Source organism: Manis javanica, chromosome 12 (assembly GCF_040802235.1).
Source record: "Manis javanica isolate MJ-LG chromosome 12, MJ_LKY, whole genome shotgun sequence".
Taxonomy (NCBI): Eukaryota; Metazoa; Chordata; class Mammalia; order Pholidota; family Manidae; genus Manis; species Manis javanica.
In genome coordinates, this window is record NC_133167.1 from 46,216,466 (window position 1) to 46,236,703 (window position 20,238).

Below are 20,238 nucleotides of genomic sequence, written 5' to 3' on the forward strand. Positions count from 1 at the left end.
TTTGCAACAACATGGATGGAGCTAAAGGGTATTATGTTCAGTGAAATAAGCCAGGTGGAGAAAGACAAGTACCAAATGATTTCACTCTTATGTGGAGTATAAAAACGAAGAAAAAAACTGAAGGAACAAAATAGCATCAGACTCACAGAACCCAAGAAAGGACTAACAGTTACCAAAGGGAAAGGGACTGGGGAGGATGGGTGGGAAGGGAGGGATAAGGGGGGGAAAAAAGAAAGGGGGCCTTAGGATTAGCATGTACAATGCAGGGGGAGGCACAGGGAGGGCTATGCAACACAGAGAAGACAAGTAGTGATTCTACAACATCTTACTACGCTGATGGACAGTGACTGTAATGGGGTTTGTCCAGGGGACTTGGTGACGGGGGGAGTCTAGTAAACATAATGTTCCTTATGTAACTGTAGATTAATGATACCAAAAAAAAAAAAAGTCAGTGAGGGATTTATCAATATCATTTACCTCAGTAAAGGAAACTTTTCTCCACTCATGTATCCTTTGTGTTTTTTTTTCCACTGTAGAACAATCTTTTGCAGCCCTTATATCTTGTGGGATAAGGATCTCTAGGATCTTACAGATCTGAGAGCTACTGTTAATGTACACCTGTGCAGCTTTTTCATTCATGCTACTCAATATTTACCCCCCTCACTCAGTCCCTCTGCCCATGCCTGCTTGATTAGGATCTCTTTCCCCCTCTTATTAACATCACCATCTTTTATTTTTATTATGAGCATATGTAAAGCTTAGCCCAGATGAAAATACTACTACAGGTGACCATTGAACAACATGGGTTTGAATTGCATGTGTCCACTTATACAAACTTTTTTTCAATAAATATATTGGGAAATGTTTTGGAGATTTGTGGCAACTTATAAAAACATTTTTTCTAGCTCACTTTATTGTAAGAATGCAGTACAGTTACTCCTAAATTAAACAGAACAACAAGACCTAATATCTTCAGTAAAAGTTCTGTTTGTGATTAGCCCACCGGTGGACACCCCGAAGAACATCCATTCTATTTGGTGAGGGGCGTGTTCTAATTGGTCAGTGCCTTCTCCCACAGGGAAGCCAGTTGGTAAAGATTTTGTGTGACACCTCTGATTGTAAGCAACAGTAAAGAACTTTGGCTAGGTTAAGAAAAGGGGGAATTTATGGGAAGGATAGGGAGGAATTAATGAAGTAAAGGTAAGACTGAAGTTTCATACTGAAAAAGGTTCAGGCTGGGAGCAACTCTAGAGTTCTGGATGGTAGGAACGAATGGGTGATTTTGGCAAGGCACTGCCACCAGGTGTGACGCTCAGCTGTCCTTGCTATACTGTGCTAAAGACTCAAAGCTCAGGAGAGCACATCTGATTAAACCAGCATGGGTCAGGCACTCATTCGAGTCTGGGGGAGAAAAGATGTCTTAATTTACATACCCTCAAGACTGCACTTAATGGAGCCAGTTGATTTCCAAAAAAGGAAACTGGAGTCCTGTTACCAAAAAATAAAAACAAAGAGTGGGGATGGATGCTGATGGTTAGAAAAAACAATTGTTCACTATTGTGTTCTTTCTTTTTTTCCAGACTATGAAAATCCTACCATCCTTTTTAAAAGTGTTGGTAGAGGAGTTTTAAGAGCCTTTTGGGATTTTAAGAGCTAAAAATTGGTGAGAAGCACATACAGTGAGAGAGACAAGACTTAGGGGTTTATCTTCTGCATTTTCAGATTTCCATGGTCAGAGAGTGTTCTCTGATTTCATTTTATAATTATCAATTGTATGCACTTGAAAATGTGAAAAAAGAAAAAGGAAAATCACTGGGGAGAGGAGGATTTCTTTACAAGGAAATCTTTTTTTTGAAACTTGACTTAGAAAAATGGGATTTCTTCAATTTGCTATATGCAAAGTAACAGAGAGCTTAGTGTATCCCAGAGATGGATTAGACAGATGTAGCACTTAACTATTAACATTGGGGAGGTTCATTCCCACCAGTGAGATTTGTGAGCAGCTTCCATGAGATGCTATGCAAAATCAGTTTAGTACTTTCCTCATTTGTCACTGTGCTGTGAAACTGGTAAAATATAGAGGAAATAGAAAATTGGGCACATCTGTGAATTTGGTTGTGTCCTGATTATAGCAGTGCAATTCCACATATGTGCATGTTTGCACAGGAAAACAGGTTTCTATTTGACTCCAAACTTCATCAATGCTCAGCTGAAGTTTTATAGCTCCCTTGGATTAAGCATGCCCTCCCTTTACAGTGCCAAAGCAGTAGCTTAGGTGTAAGATTCCCAGGCACCACTTTAGTATCTATTTTCTTAAATTTTGGCAAATGGGGATTTGGGGCATGCATATGTCAACCCTGCCTGCATACTTCTCCTAATAATAATGCTTGGCACATTTATACTACCTCTTATCAGGTAGTCACATACTAAACATTTATTTATTCTTATATTAAAAAGAGTTTAGTAGCTCCCAGTCACATACTAAACATTTATTTATTCTTATATTAAAAAGAGTTTAGTAGCTCCCATTTTACAGAAAATTGAAAGTGGAAGGCCCCTAGGCCATGAGCAAATATGTAATTGTAAATGTTAATCATCCTTTTCTCCTTCTCAAAACCAAGTGGGAAGTACTTGAAGCTGAAATAATGTCAGTAGTGACAGTAATACATTCAGTTGTATCTACGTCAGGGGCTCTAACACTTGGGTGCACAAGATGATCACTAGTGATCTGGTTAAGATACAGAAGGCGAGTGCCATCCTGAGATTCTGATCCTGTAAGTCTGGAATGGGGTCCAGGCATTCTCGTTTTTAACTAACACCCTCCCCCTGGTGATTCGGAGGAACACCCACTGAGAAACACTGGTCTAGATGAAATAAGCAAATCACAGAATCATTAATAGAGAAACCCCAGCAGAGCTCCAAGGTGGCCGCGAATCCCAGTCTCGGCCAGCCGCCTCTCCCTCCCCGATCTCCCCGCCCCACATAATTATTCCATTTTTTTAAGAAGTATTTCCTAAGAGCAGCTGTCATTATCGCCATAGTCTAGGAGTCCCTAGAAGGATAAATCATCTCGAAAGAAGGAATAATAATGTTGACCCTAGTTTTCATTTATATAGTTAGTCAAAGGACCATGGCCTCGATTTTTCCTGCCAGGACTTGGGGAGCCTGGAACCGCCTTGGTCATTTGGAAGAAACAGAAGCCATTTCCAGAAACCGTTTCCAGAAGCAGAATCTGCATCTCTGGGAATTTTTCTAATGTCCATTAAACTGCTTTCCATGTGGCCCGTCTCCACAGTTCCACTAAGGGCTTTCTTGACCTTGGTAGTAATGACAACAAATTTTTATTATTTACTATGTTCCCATAACTTGTACTTAAGATTGTATTTGATCCTCCCAATAGTCTTTTGAAGCAAATCGTGTTTATAACCACTTTATAGATAAGGAAACTAAGGTAGATTAAATAATTAGGCACGCAGACTAATAAGGCTACTAAGTAATGAAGCCCTGATTTAAAAGAAGCTTTCTTTGTTCCTGAGTCCCTGCACAGAACCATGACCAAATTACCTCTCTTGGAAGAGGGATGGTGAGTTACAAAAGCAAAATGGTTCAGCTAAAAAATGTTGGGGATAAGAAAGCAGGATAAATGATAGAATTAACCAATGCTTTTAGGAAGAGGGAAATAGGATTCTCACTTCTCAGAGTTAAGATAGCAAAAGAGGGTTGCAGTACCTTACGAACCATATATTATTCTCCATGTAATTATACTAAATAAAATACCTTTAGAGTAATTGTATACATAATCAAATATTGTACAAACCTAAATGCTTGAAAGTGCCTGCCAACTTCCCCCCACCCCAGATCAATTGGAGTCCTGTGCACTAAGCCATAGTTATAATTTTCCCTCTGGTTTCACTTGGATTTCCTTTAATAATGTTTGATTGCAATTGAAAATCAGTGTATATGTGGAATAGATGAAGAAACCAAAATTATTCTCTTTTGTATTTTAGAAAAGTGACAGTTATAAAAATGCTCAATATAATCAATTCACTTCCCCCTCTACCTTGAACTAGCATTTTATCATCCACAAACATGCTTCTCCACATAAGACAGTCACTGCAGTTCTGCGGTAAAGGCAACTGGACTGAAGTCATTGCCAAAGAAGCATCAAAGCTTTCAGGGCAGCGATTGATGTACTCAGTTCATAGCTCAAAGAAAGAGCAGAGAAAGAAGCCAACATCAGAAATGGCTGTGGGCTATGCTTTCAAACGAGGTTTAATATGAAGGCTCAAACAGCAGTTAGATATTCATATATAAAACAGACCTTGATATCTGCCACTTAGTGAGCTGAGTGGAAGGAGGCTCCAGAATCTCTGTGTTCAGGCACTAATCCTAGTAACAACAGGATTGAAAAAAAAATAATCTTAATAGCTAATTCTGACCTAAAGGTGGCTGTGCGGGAAGTCCAGAGATTTTAGTGAGATCAGGCATTAGGATCTATTACTTTTTTCAATCCTATTGCTATTAGGATCAGTAGTACTGGAACACTGAGAGTTTCTGGAATCTCCTTCCACCTTCCAGGCTGAAGTGACTGACAACTATCCAGAGACTTGTCCTGGATATTCAGGAGAACTCTGATCTGTTCTTTAGTAAACCTACTTATCGGTCTGGTAAATCACCTAGTAGCCCCAGGTTTGGGATGCACTGGTAGCAACAATATCATTGAGAAATTCACCTCTCCCCACAATCAGTTACTCAGAAATAACTGATTGCACTGGTCTGCATTCACACTGTCCTCCTTTTCTACCTAGACTGATGTAGCCACATTGGAGTATGCATGGATGCCTGCCATCTCAGTCACAGCTTTTCATGACAGCCATCTCTTTAATGGATAATAATCTCCTTTTCATTTCAGAACGCAACATGCTGTAGTGGGAAGAGATGTATAAAGTCTAGTCTAATCTAGTGCTGGCGTTTAGTAGCTTTGTGTCATTGAGCATGTTATGTAATCTTTCTGAATCTCAGTTTTCTCAAAAGATGATTGAGAAAAAACTTGACCTCATAGGGTTATCATAACAAGTAGAGATATTAGAGTAAGGTAAATGAAAGGCAGTTGGTGTCATTGTTGAAGTAATGGTAGAGGAGAACACTGAATGATACAGTTAAGTCCTCATTTTCTGGAAGGATAGGATTCACTTAAGGTGATTTTCAAAAGAAGATGGAAAAAGGGAAACAAGGCCATTTGTTTTCCATGGATGAGGGAAGATACCTGGTAGTATCTAACAGTTAACAATATTCTCTAAAGGCAACAACATAGCACAAGCCAGAGAGAGAAGACCCAAGGTGATAGATCTTTCTAGAAAGATGCTGGTAGAGTGAGCTGGGTTATGGTCTTACTGGGAGGTGCTGAAAGAGTGATTCATCAAAGATGATGTCAACTCCTTCATGACTCTGAAAGTCCTTCCTGCATCTACTCAAAAGAGGGTGCTGGGTAGAGTGGTGGGAAGACATAAATGAGAATTGTGGCATCTGAAGGTAAGATAGTTGGGAAGTCAGTGGAAGTATTTACATGTGGTTCTTTCAGACCTCAAATGAGTGGACTATTCCCCAGAAGGAGCAGTTGTTTCTTATTAGACCACTCTTTTCCCCAAGGTCTTGGCACTAAGGCTGGAAACCAATACGCATGTAAATGGCGGAATCCCGTGCCCTGCTCTAGTCCACAATGTATTGCAGAAGACTCCTCATCCTCTTTCCAGTCTCACAGTTCTCTTCTCTGTTCAAATGAAATTTTGAGGTGCACTTTTCCAAACTTCTCTAGCAATCAGTATTTTAAGAACACAGATTGATAATACATTTGAAAAAAAATGCTGGTTGTTTGGGAGAAAACAGGAAGTAATAATTTTGTAGATAAAGTATTTTTCACTGCCTCAGTTTAAAAGTTATTTTTTTTATGGAAAAGTATATTTTATGATTTTTTAAATAAAGTATTTTTCATTGCCTCAGTTTAAAAGTATTTTTTTATGGAAAAGCATATATTTTTATTTTTTTTAATTTTCACTTATGGAAAATTTTGTACTTTTGTGTTCAAGTAATAAAGAACTGGTGATAGTGAGTGAAGCTTGCACACCTGAGTATTTTCTTAGAACTTTACAAATCTTCCCTCAACTGGCGAAAGCATCGCCATTAAATAAATGCATGAAAATTACAACTTTCTAGAAGAAGTCCAAATATATGTAGAAAATAATAAAATCTAGGAGATGATTTTTATGAAAGCATGTCCTGTTGCTATGGAAAATGTGATGAGGCAGGTTGAACAATATTATGCTAGTAGAAAAATTAGATAGAATAAGGGTGGAAGTTGGGAAAGAGTGAAGTCCAATATTACTGCACAAATACCTTCTATAATTAGAAAATGTAGCAGGAAAAAAATGCAATATGGAAGTGAAAGGTAAATAGATTTCTGTCTGATCAGCTTGAAAATTATCCTCATCACCAAACGGGTATCTTCAAACTTGAAATATAAAGATGATTACTTTTTACATGGGTGTACATTTTTTATACAACACTTTGAACTCCTCAGTCTTCACCATCTGTAGAACTCAATTTCCGTTTTGTAAAAAAATCACCGACATCTGTTTAAACCCTAATATCTCTACAACCATGTAGAATGTTAACTTGAGCTTGGTGTCATGTTAAATCGTTTTAACTTTAAAACAATATTAAACTTGTGTTTGTGTTTCAACCTTGTCATGATACAAGCATTTAACCCTTCAGATGTTCTAAACTGCTCACGAAATCTTGGATAGAAAAAACATGGACCCTTCATTTTCACATGACACTCAGAGATTTTTCTAAACCAGACCAAGAATTTGGAGTTTTAAAATGAGATGATGGACTGTTGGAAGGCCAATGACTTGATCAAAACATGGGAGAGTACAATTTGTCATTGAAAAGACCTTTTCTTATTGACTGTTGCTGCTGTGACTGACTGGGCCAATCATCCCAAGTCAAAGTTACAAAAGTAATAAAAATAACTTTGACTTGTAAAGTGTTTAACAAATTTAAAGTCCTACATTCACGATCTCATTCAACTTTCAGAACAGCGTTGGTAGGTACAATGGTATGGTATATCCTGGATTTCTCTCCCCACCCCCACATTCAGGACAGAGGTTCTTACTCTCTTAGCTACCAGTGTTATTGCCTGCTGATGGCTCTTGGTGAGCCCCTTCCCCAGGAATTGCCCTTAGCCCAAGGGAGCTGCCCCACACAAGTCTGCCCCTGCCCCAAGGACATACGACATCCAATGACATTTTGGTGAACAACAGAGCAACAAAGGCCTCGTCCCCTTGGCTCAATGCAAACAATTCTGAAAGGCTATTCCAGATCCAGAGATTCCCCCAGAGGATTAGGTAGGGCCTCTGTTGCAACTTCATTGATGTTCAATTTTTTCCTCTGCTCAATCCTATTCTCTCTTTACCCTCTCTCTATACAAACTCTTTCCACGAATATATCCAATAGAATCCCTGTATACAAATCCCCATCTCAGAACTGCCTCCCTGGGAACCCAATTTAAGACATCAGTGCCAGGAACAGTCCTAGAAAGTAATCTCTAAAATGTGGTTTTGGAACTAGGTCATCTGCCAGCTGGCTGGCAATGAGGTCCCCATCATTGGAAATAGATGGAATGTGGACAGTCCCAGCATGTTGAAACAGTGGAATTGTTGATGTTCACTGATGGTGAACTGGGATGAGGTACCCAGGAAAAGAACACACTGGCAGGTGCAACAGCTCAGATGTTTGAGTGGTTCAGGAAAAGAAGCAAGTATAAAGATAATGGAATTAGGTTGCTCTTGCTGACAAATGTATTGGAGAAAGAGAATAAAAGGGTGAGGGTGAGTAATTACCAACTTAAGGCAAAGTGTGAACTCAGAGGGCCTTCTCAGGAGCTGATGAAAGGACAATCATCTCCTGCAAGCAGAAAACAGAAAATGAATCAGTGCCAGGACTTAATTACCATGGGAAACTGAGCACAGGAAAGTTTGAATGGTTCAAACTCAGCCCTCCAGCAAGTCAGACATGCCAAAGTCAGAGCCATGGTTGAGGAGGAGTGGGACCTGAGGACCTGGGATGGGGCATCTGGGTGGGTGCACCAAGAACTCTGAAACCCCGGGTGCCCCTGGACCCTTGGCACATGCAAAAGTAACCCACTCTTCCTTACTAAAGGCTAGCACTCTTCTTGTCTAAAAATGATACCGAGTCCACTTCCTTGTAAGAAACACATCACCCCTCCCTTAGGATTTACTCCCAACTCTGCTCTTGGCTACTACCAATACTTAGGAACATGCCATAATATAACCTGACTGAGGATGTACTGGACCTGCTAAGAGTGGAATGAGACTAAAGACTGAAGGAACTGTAGGACCAGGCAACAGGTTCCAGCAGCTGTACTTTCTTAGGCTCTGAGGACCTAGGGGCCCTGGTTCCCAGAGGGGAAATGCCTCCAGGGGGGTTCACAGCAAGAATTCCTCTCAACTCTAGCCTACTGCTGCGACCTGGTTACTTAAGGCTCTGAGTGCCAGAGGCAAAGAAAGTCACATCTGGCAGGTACAACTTCATCGTCAGAAGAAGCAGGGAAGCTGCTCCACAGTAGGGAAGCATTCATATAGTACCCAGGTGATCCGCTGGGTCATCTCTTGGTACTCATTTGCCCGATTTTGACTATGAATGGCCAAGTGCAACAGCCATAGATGCTGTATCCATTGCCAGTGAGTATCAGTTGCAGCCTCAGGACCAGGTGCAGTAGTGGGGGCTGTAGTTCATCGACTCACCCTCCTGTTGTCGGTTTTCCCAGAAAGAGAGACAAACCAGAATCCAGGAGGGGCTGTTTCCAGATGGTGTGTACTTATATACAAAGTAATTGTATCTGAGTGGTGCAGGGGCGCCTGCAGAGGCTGTTGTATGCTGCCCATGTCTTCCACTGCAGGGGCCCTCTTATTCTCCCAGCTGGTGGCTTCCACTGAGTCCCACCCCAGGATTGCCCTCAGCTGAAGGGAACTGCCTCACCAGGGTTATGCTCTCTCTCTGCAGGAGGGGAGCCATCTGTATCCAATGACTGGCTGGTGTGGGGGTACAAACCCCTGCCCTTTGTCTCAATGCAGGATATTCCAAAGAGCATCCCTCATCCAGAGAGTTGGCTGTTGAAAGGCATCACAGTTTAGCATTTCCCACTGCCCAGCCCTGCCTCCCCCATGCTTTGTTCCTAAGAGCCTTCCCCACCGAACATACAAAGTTGAGTCTGGTCTCCTTGGGAACTCAATGTAAAACAGAAGGTTACTATGACTTTCCCCACTTTGCAGATGTGGAAAGCCATGGCCTAGAGAGTTTCTAAAATTGCCAGGATCATGGAGCACCAGACTGCAGTGGGCTTGACTCTCATTCCTGGGTCTGCACTATTTTCTTACTGTTCTCGTCTCCCTTTCAGTTCTCCACTCCCCCTGCTGCACCCACTTCTATCTGTCCCCACACAGATGCTCACATTCAGCTGTGGGCAGGCACTGACACTGCTGCACCCACTTCTATCTGTCCCCACACAGGTGCTCACGTCCAGCTGTGAGCAGGCACTGACACTGCTGCACCCACTTCTATCTGTCCCCACACAGATGCTCACGTCCAGCTGTGGGCAGGCACTGACTTGGTGCTGGATGCAGAGTGGTGAACTGAGCATTCCACCCCCCCAGGTGCTCCCGGTAGAGCCCGCAGCCTCCATTCCTTGCCAGCTGTCCCCTGCCTGAGTGCAGGCTACTGCCCATAAATGCCTGCACATTTCTCAACCCCAGTGTGAATCAGCTTGCTGGATGGATAAACATTTCTGAGAGATTAAATGAGTTCCACAGTGTTAAAAAGAATATGGAAATGTATGCATCATTTTCCCCAAAGAATGTCATTCGTTTTATATGGGATTCATCTCTAATGACTGCATTTTTGGCTTTGGTACATGCCAGAGGAAAATGGATGTGAAAAATTGTGAAGACCTGGAATGCTGAGAAGCACACAAAATAGAGTCTCCCTGTGCCACCCAAAAATGTTCAGCTGGGCCAGGGTCACTCACAACGTGCTGTGCAGGGACCAGTCTTTAATACACAACTTTTAATAATTTGTAAGTGCAAATGGAATTCATTATGGAAAACTAGTTTTTAAATAGTGGGTTATATATATTACACATATAAAAATATGTTTTCATATTGTTTCAAATTCTCTAAGAATTTAGGAATATACGTTTTCTAAAACATGCAGAAAGTATAAGCAGCTCGTTGTAATCCCTAATTTCTTTGAATAAACAAGGGATCGCTAATATTCCACCCAGCTATGTTCACCATGATCCAGCTTTCTCTTTTCAAGTAGATTTGTATCCAATATATATTCAACATTTTCCTTAGCTCAGTTTCATTCCACTTATCCTCTTTATGCCCAATTCACTTTCCCATGAAAGTAGGCTACCATTTTAGTGAATGATTAGAATATGCTGGACTAAACCCCAAGGTCAGGCTAAAGAAATACTAACAAAGGTTTTCCTGAACTTGAGTCAAAATTCATAAAATATTAAGCTCACTTAATCATGTGTTTAAAAGATGAGAAGAGAATCCTTATCCTAAGATGACAAACTAAATGTCACAAAATGTTTGACCAAATATAGATAAGTACACACATACATACATGCACACACAAACACACACACACACACACACGGAGTTTTAGTATTTAAAAGGCAGAAACTGTGTTGAAACAATGCAACTTAAAGTATTACTGTGAAGTAATAGACAAATGAAGTCAGACTTTAAATTAATGGGATCACTGAGGATCCTGGATCTGGAAAATCTTCGGGGTCAGTTGTGTGGACATACTCCCTTGTCGATCACAGACATCAGTGGAGTGAAATCTGACAAACTCCTTTTTACTCCAAAGGAGAGACTTTGCCTGGAGTGACTGATGGTCATAAATTAACTTATTTAATGGGCCTGGTGAGGGCGAGTGGAAAGGTGAAACACACTTCTCACTTCCCACATTAGAACTCTGAGTGTACTTGTCACATTGTTGTAATCACTAAAGTGGTGCTATGGGAGACAGTAGCATCTGCTCCTCAGTGGGCCCGCGATGAGGACCTCGGATCCAAACCCACTTTTCTTGTGGTGTAGATAAGAGGGAGTTCTTGGGACTATGGCTCCACTTCAACTTTCTTTGCCATGAAGGTTCTTAGTGATCCTATGTTAGCACCCACTGATCATGGCATTCTCTTCTACGTATTTGTCTCTTTGAATACCCATTCCTGAAACTTGGAGGCAGTTAACAATCAAATTTACTAATCTATAGTTTTCTCATTTCTGAAAATCAAGGACACAATTTTTCCAGCTCTATTCCTTAAGCAATTCCCCCTTTTCTTCATGATTTCTCAAAAATCCACAGGTGTTTATGGGATCACACCATGAGCTATTCAAGCTCTGGGCTGTAACTTGCCTGGGCCTTGCGGTGTGAATTTCCACTAAATCTGCTTTCCTGTTTCCAATGCCTCAGTCTTTCCCTATTCCTGGAATATTTCAGCTTCCTCCTCTGCTGCCCTTAGTGACCAGGGCGTTTATGACCCCAGGCTACTGAGAAATAGTGCAGAAAATTGCAAACCTATAGCTTTCAATTCCCTCCATTTCTCCTTAGAGTAGTTTCTGCTTCTCTTAAGCTTTCTAGAATAACACCATTTACTGAAACTGTAATCCTAAGAGTACTCTCGACCTCTTCTTTTCCTTACTCTTCACATTTAATCAGTCACACAATCTTACTGATTACACCTCCTAAGAATGTTCAGTTCTATCCCCCGCTCTTCTCTCCCATTGCCCCTGCTGTACTTCAGTCCTTATTAACTCAAACCTGAAGTCTTGCAATAGCTTCCTGATTGGCCTCTCTGACTCCAGTGCCTTCTCCCTCAACCCATTATCCCAGTTGCTGCTGAGATGTTCTCCTAACACAGACATCTGATCAGCTTATTGAAATCCCCTTGTTTGAAAATCTCCTAGGGCCTAGAGGACCAAATCAGTCTCCTTAATGGGGTGAATGGTGACTGTCACAGGATGACCCAACCTACTCCAGCTTCATGTCTCATGTTCCCCATCTCTACATCTCTCTAGATGGTGAATGTTTTGAGGATGAGGATCTTACTTATTTTTTTATTCCTCTTATCTAGAATAATACCAGCTATATAGTGCAATTTGGGGTATTATTGAACAACTGAAAACATTTCTTTTAAAAAGCTCTCAAAATAGCCAGGATTCAGATACAAAGAGAATAGCTCCAGTATGCTAGACCTGAAACTAACAAAATTAGTTCTAACGGGGACCAATGACTCAAAATCTACCTCTGCAAGAACATAGTGAAGGAGGCCTTTATTGCTCTTAGCTAAGAGGAAAAAGATCTAGGGTTTTAGTTGAATTCTGAATGAACAGTGGCTAGGGGAGTGTTATGGCTAGCAAAATTGAAACCTTAAATCTCCTTACTGGAAGTACAGAAGACCATGTAATAGAGGATGTGGTTCCATGGAGATCTGTCCTGGTCAGAACACACTGGGCGTCAGGGATTCCGCTGGCAAGTGAAGCTTAAGCGGAGCAAGGCACTTGCAAGGGTGAAGATTCTGGAAAATACGTGATATGAGGAACCATTAAAAACTTAGTGTGTTTAAACTAGTAAAGATAGAAAAGGAAAAATGATTGTTTTCTTAAATTTTTGCAGACTTTGTGGGGAAGAGTGATTGATATAAGCTGGATTCTTTTGAGGGCAAAACTAGCTCAAAAGAGATGAAATTATAGGGCAAGATGACTTCAGCCCTGTATAATGAAGACGTTTCTATCAGTGAGAGTTATTAAAAAAATTAATGGACTGTTGTCTGAGTTTCTTGAAAACTGGAAATGTTCGGGCAAGAGTTGAATGATGGTATGTCAGCAATACTGGAGAGGGAATTCTAGAAGGCCTCTAAGTTTTTTCTAACTCTGAGATTCTATGGTCTTTTATTTTTCATTAAGCTTTAAAGGGGCCTGCTGAGGAAATCCATTTGGAAACCTTTAGTAACAACCTAAGGTAAAAATCATAGGCCTCCAGCTAAATTTGTCTAAAACTCAACGTTGGTGAGGGCCTGTGCTTTGTTTCTTGGTTCTAGGGGCCCTAAGCACCCCCAGGGATTGCTTTTGGGTAAGAGAGGATCAAAGATGTGATTAAGATCCTGTGGCTAAGCTCAAGACTGGGAAATTAGTAAAGATGCTTGCAAGTCATGATTAGGGAACAAAGGTAGAAAAAAAAGATGTCCAAACCAGAAGTTTCATCAGATGCAAGAATTCTCCTGGTTTGTTCAAGTGCAGAGTAGGACTTTGCCAAGTAGAAGCAAATGATAAAGGAAGCACTTCTATTAGTTCTAAGGGCCAAGAGTTCAACTCTTTCACCAGGTCCCTCTAAGTCCTTAGCTGTTCGGTGCCTCGTTTTCTCCAACAACAAACTGTAGAGCTAAGAGACACCACCACTTATGCGTTCACCAGAAGCCTGGAATTCAGGAGTTAATGTCTGCCTAGTGTTTTGAGCTTGTTGGAAGAAAAGCCCTAGATAAATACAAAGTGTTGTTGTTATTATAGGGAAGAAAAAGTAACTGTTAATTCAGGGTCTATAATTTGGAAGCAAATATAGCATCTGGTGGCTTTGATAATAGGATTTCTATGAAGATGTGGCATGCAGAAAGCCTGTTGACTGCAATATTATAAATGACATGATTTTTGCCAACCAGTCAGTCCTTTATATTTTAGTTTCCAGTTTTGCCTTCCTGCCCCTCCCCCACACTCCATTTTTAGGTAAATCCTAGGAAGGCAAGTGTCAAATTAACAGCTCCAAAACTAATAAACTTAGTGTAGAAATTACGGTCCTGAAGGAATCAGGACTTGCTTCCTTCTAGTTGAAGCCAAATCCTGAAAACTTTGAGCCGAGCATCAGGAAGACCTTCTGAGGCCCTCCAGACCCCAGGCCCTTGTGCTCCCTGTGTGGCCTTGTTTGCAAGGGCGAGGCCCTGATCCTACAGCCTGGGGAAGACAGCTTGGGAATTCTTCTAAGAGAAGCATCAATTCAGTTCAGGTCTTGGAAAGTAAGTAAAGAAGGAAACAGTTTTAAAATATTTTAATGTGTTTATCTGCATATTTTCAGTTTATCCATAATCTGAGAATTTAAATGGTTTAAGAAAGTCACTTTTAAAATAAAAAAATATTTTTTTTGTAGATCAGTTATAGCCATTCAGGCTCTTATGACTGTTATCAATTAGCTGAGTGATTTTTACCTATATTTGTCTCAATTTGTGCCCTGTAAAGTTGTCATAAATGATAACCATTCTCATCGTCGCTGCTGGAGAAACTGTGAAAACAGAATCCACAGTGTACAACTAATACTAATCTTAGGCCTATCATGAACTAGCCAGCTATCAGGCTGCATGTGAGTTGCTAAACTCTCTTTGCCTCAATTTTGTCATAGTTTAATAATTACCAAATGATTTAAATTAAAGGAAATTCATTTTCATTTAAATGAAGCATTTAAATAAGTTAGCCCAAGTGCTCATTATTGACTTTTCTGGTTTTAAAGTCTTTCAATTTTATTATTACTTCAATGTCTTTTCTAAAATGAACACATCCAATTTACACCTTTAAATGTTTCTTGTTCAGGTTTGTTTTCTGATATCACTGTGGGGACCAGTTTATTCCACGGAATTGGGTGTCCTAGTCCTGATTTGAAGGTACCTGCTGCATTTTCAGAATACAGAAGGGTCAAGTGTGCATGGGTGTGTTTATTTTATGGACAATGTCTCTGTTTTTAGGTGTGTCTTATGAGGTAGTTATAGGCTTTTTACTTTTATTGTTTGGGTTTGGATTTTTTTTATATATAAACACTTTTTTCTGTTATTGCTATAAATAATATACAAAGTAGAGGTCTGTATTTTTCACAGCCATCTTGTCAGCTGAGTTTGTAGGAATGTGTTCCAAGCATTTATTTAGCAGTTACACTGAGCCCAGCCATGCACATGGTGTCTGAGGTAGGTGAGGGCTGGGGGTGCTGGAGAATAATATAAGGTCTCTAATTGCACCAAGACCTTGGCACCCCAGAGGTATGCCTAATGCTTTCAGAGGTGTTACAACTTATTAGTGTTTATTTAAATGCATTAAAGTTTGCTTTCCTTTAAAGTCAGTCACATTCCCTGAAAACAGATTGCTTCTTTACACTTTGAAAACCGGAATGATGATTTTTTTTAAACGTCAAATTCTACTTTCCTCAGAAGTAGATATCCTGAGCTTAGACCAGTTTGAAATTATCAGGATTTACTCCCGGGCTCAGGTCACTGCAATGCGGAATTCTAAATACTCTTGAAAGATCTACGTACCAATTTAGGGAAACCCCAGAGAAAAGGTTGTGCCTCTCTACGCGCTGTTGCGAGAGGACCCAGGATTAACGAGGTCATGCTGTAACGTGCATCTGAGAACTGGCAGGGACACAAGGCCTGCATCAGGGTGCTGTCCCGGGAGCACAATGGGCGGTGCGGCGGCTCCGCAGGCGGCGCTGTGGGAGGTGGCCGCCCCTCCCGTCCCCGCGGGGAGGTGGCCGCCCCTGCCCGCTGGCCGCACCCCTCCCCGCCGACTAGGCGGGCTCATCAGAGGTCCTGGAGCGGGGAGCCCCTCGGGGAGTTCGCTGTGGTCGCCTCCCCAGTCCTCCAACTCCCTGACACAGCTGCTTTCCTGAGTGACAAATTAAAACGTCTGAAGCGGCTGGAGCCCGCTGCCGCCAGCACACATGGCCAGCATGTGAAGCTGTGGTATTCCTGAGTTTTGACGCATTCCATCTAGGACACAGGGACAGCAGTGTTCAGCAGTTGACACAAGAGGGGTTTCTACTGCCTGCCAGACGGCTAAAAAGCGGCAAGAACTCTTTTGTGGGTTCCCCGAGCGCTTTGAATTCTTCTAGCCAGGCTGCCAGCAGTCCAGAAGCACTGGGAAAGAGACTGCACCGTCCTGCGGCCCTAGGCGAGCCTGCTTTACCTGAGGAAGAGACCCCAGGAAAACCAACAGGGGATGGCCAGCGCCAGGAAAGCAAACACTCTCTTCTGCCCCGTGCAAAGTAGCCCAGAAACACAGGCAGACCGGACCCACAGCCTGCCTTCCCCAGTTCAGTACCTCAAGTGGACCTTCACTTTCTCTGCCCCCAACTCCTAACACACCTCTCCCTCCCCAACCCCCTCTTGCCCTTGCAGGGTTTGTGTTCAACATCAAATTAAGTGTTCATGACAGCTAACCACAAGTTATTAAATGTGATTCACTGCCACATTGCTGGGCCTTCACTGGTGGTACAGAATAACCACTTAGACAAACCATTTGATTCATGGCATTGATACAAAGAGTCTTTCAGAAGGAGAGAGGCCTTCTCAGGCCTAGAGCTGAAAATTGTTTTATTTCCGTTATTCCCTTAAACAGGTCAGTGAGCTGAATTAAACCCCAAATCCTTTCTAACTGCTTAGCTGTGAAGTCTTTAAGATATTACAGAGCTTGTGAGAAGTGGCTGTGGATTGCCAAGTCAGCAGAAATTTAAGAAATCAGTGTCAAAACTGAACTTATGTTTGACAAGTGAGACAAATGATCTGTAGCCAGTGTGAAGGGTGACAATCTTTTGGTGTTTAATGCTCTTAATCATTAACTTTCCTATCATACAAAGGCATGTGTTTTGAATAACTCCCTACTGTGAGTGGAGAATTGATAAAATGGTAACTGTTGCTGTCCCTGCACTAATATTTCTCCTGGTTCCTGTTTGGAGACAGTGGGTATTCAAAGGCCAATGGTCTTTCAAATATCAGACACCTCATTTCATTGTTTTCCTATTCGTCATTCAGAGCCACGGGGTAGCATGTAGGCTTGGCATTTAAGTGTTGCTGTCCTCTCCTAGGGGGAGTGTTAAATTTACTGGGATGTTAGGGCCTGCTTGTGCTAAGCCAACTGGATTTATGCATTGAGAAGGTCCTAAAATAGGAAGCTGAGGAGTCTTTGTTCAACATTCTCTGGACCACGTGTTCTTCCTCGTGATGCCCACGGACAGTTCCCGATAAAAGCAGTGTGGCCTGGGTTCGCCATAGTGCCCGGGGTACAGAGGCTTGCCATCTGGTTATAATTGGCATCCAGATCTGACATATTATGGAGGTATCCCAAGCTTATTGAATTTAAAAGGAGGTATGAAGTTTGTGTGGGATAAATTCAGATCTAACTTGTCATCTCTCTGCCAAGAGCATGTAATTCATTTTCTTATTACCAGCATAGTCTATTAGAAAATAAGTTAGCTATGTAACAAATTGAAGTCTAAGAAAATATCCATATTAGGAAAACTAGTTCGATGATTAAATTAAGCAAGGATTACTTTGGCGTGAATAATTCTACAATCTGCTTTTCTGTCCTGAAAAATGAGTTTAGCAAGGCATGGCTCTGCTTGTAATATTTAACAGCTTTATTTTCAGGGTTTTGGGTTATTTCCCTCTCCATCAGTCTTCCAAACATCTTGGTTTAGTGTTGCCTATTTTTCTATCATTTATGAAGTGTACAGAATTGGGATGAGTCAAACACATATATGTTAAAGGGACGGCTTAATATATATTATTTGTTCATTTATGTGTTCAGTGTGTAGTGAGTGCTCCTTTAGTAAGAGGTATCGTAGACTAAGCCAAAAGCATCTGCACATTAAAATTTCATTTAAAGTAACAGAAACATATAATAGCACAATTCATCAAGATATATGGAATCAAAGTAAAATCAAGTTTTCTGTTTAACTGAGAATCAAACCAGCAACCATTTGTTTCAGGTCTTAGTGAAAAATCGAAATGGATGATTCCATTCTTCTCCCTTTTAAATGGAATGGAGAGAAAGAATTAAATCTGTGGTGACTTGGCATATGGCTAAATCATCATTCCTAGAAAAAAAACTGAATGTTCCTTTTACTGCATTGGGAGACACTTGCCCCAGCATGAGTGCTGCAGGGGTTTTCTGCTGTTTAGCGAAAATTGACTTGTTTCTTTGTCTTTAGACTCTTTTTCTCAAGTACAAAGCAAACAGTAAACCCTAGATAATGGAATGTTGGATTGCAGTTAATCAGTATTTTAATATAATTCAATAAAAGATATGCTGTCTATAAGAGTGAAGGTGATCTACTTGAAAGCAGTTCTACTAATATTAATAAAAGAAAGTGATTCAAAAACAAGGTAATGACTGAAATTCTTGTTTCCTCTACACTTAAATAAAAGCGATCAGATGATGGTTTTCTTTTAACCTGTAGCTTTTCCATATCTACAAAAACCTGATATGGTCTACACAACTGGCAGAATCATAAGGAAGGCTTAAAGTTCACCCAAAAACATTTTACCACATGGTATAAGGTAAATAAATCTCAGAGTTCAAAATTATCTAATATATATGATAATTAAAGGATGGGTATTGGAAGACAGAGACTTGGAAAGAATATGATATTTTAAAAGAGCCTTAAATTGGCAAAATATGCAGAATTTTATGATTCATGATAGATCCAGTTGAGTATGCAAGTAGATTCAAAAGTGAGTACTTAACTAGGATAGAAAATGTACTCATTCCTTCAACATATATTTACTTAATCCTTGCTATGTGCCATTCTCTCTACTGGACACCAGGACTCACTGGTGAACAAAATAATTTTCATATACATTGTGACCTACGTTGGGGAAACTCTGAAAAAAGCTATTTCTATCAAATGTGATAAAAGCTATTCATTCATTCCACCATTACCTAGTATGTATTAGGAAGGAAAAGGGGGTACCTTCCAGCAGAGCTTTTAGTCAGAGAGGAGAAGGCAAGGCACACAAGCTCTTAGTGGGGAATAAAAGGTAGGAGAAAGCAGTGGGTGTGCAGAGAGGTCCCTTGAGAATGCAGAAAAGAGTATGACTTCTGGTGAGGGAAGAAAGCTGGTGAAAGACGAAGCTGGAGACACAACAGCTAACACTAACTGAGCATGTGATGTGGACCAAGCATCTCACAACAGCCCTGCCAAGTAGCTGCTGTTAGTATCCCCATTTTAGACATAAAGAAATTGAAGGCCACAAGATCGCACATCTAGGAGGTGCAGAGTCAGGCTCTAAACCCAGCAGTCTGGCAGGAGAGCTTCCACTTTTAACTATTCTATGAGACCAGAGACAGACAAGTGTTGGCACTAAGAAGTTTGGTCTTTAGGTTAGGACAAGGGGAAGCCCTGGAAGCATTCTCCTGGGGAATGAGAGTCCGTTTGCTTCTTAATGGGCCATTTGGATAGCAATGTAGAGAATGGACTCCAAACAAAGTGAAGATATTGGTCAGAGGCTATTACACTGGTCCAGTTAAGCGATTCCAGAGGCCAGAACTGGGGCATGGAAGGAGAGTGAGAGTTTTAAATGACATTTAGGAGACAGAGCCAAGATGACTTAGTAACTGACTAATGGGGACAGGGGAGTAGAGCGTCACAAAGAGCTGCTGTGTCTCTGACCTGGATGACCACATGGATCCCGGTGCTACTGACCAAGCCGGGAACACAGAAGGTGCACTGGGTTTGGGGGTAGGTGTTGAGTTCAAGGTGGGACATTAGAACGAGGAGGTTCTTTTGAGAGCTAAGAGTGGAAAAGTTTAATATGTGGCTGAATCGCAGGAGAGAAGACTGGGCTTTCTGTAGCTTAACCATCCTTAGCACACAGAAGCACAGGGAGATCCTCATGTGCAGCAATGGGGCAACCCCCTCAGCTGCTCCCCGCATCCCCTCATGGCAATTCTTTGGGTTTGCTATTGTCTATTTGTTTCTCCCCAGATCCTCCCCTTCATTTTTCTCTTACCAGAAAGCAGTAAGAAGGTGAGAGCTGGGAAGTGAGCTTTTATCTGCTCCTTCGGATTTCCCGCCCCTGCATTTCTCCCTTCCTCCTCCTCTTCCTGATTCCCATTTTCAACTAAGAGTGACGTTCTCTACCGTTTTTTCAAGCCACAGACCCAGGAGACACGTGGCTCCTCTGCACTAGAATGGATCAGCTGCTGTGTCCTAAGCATCTCCCCAAGGAAGACCTCCAGACGGGGGCCCAATGGTTAGGTTACTCTCCTTCCCCATCTGAAAGTCCTTTTGACATGCCATCAGACTGATGTTTCTAAACAGCAAAAAGAACAG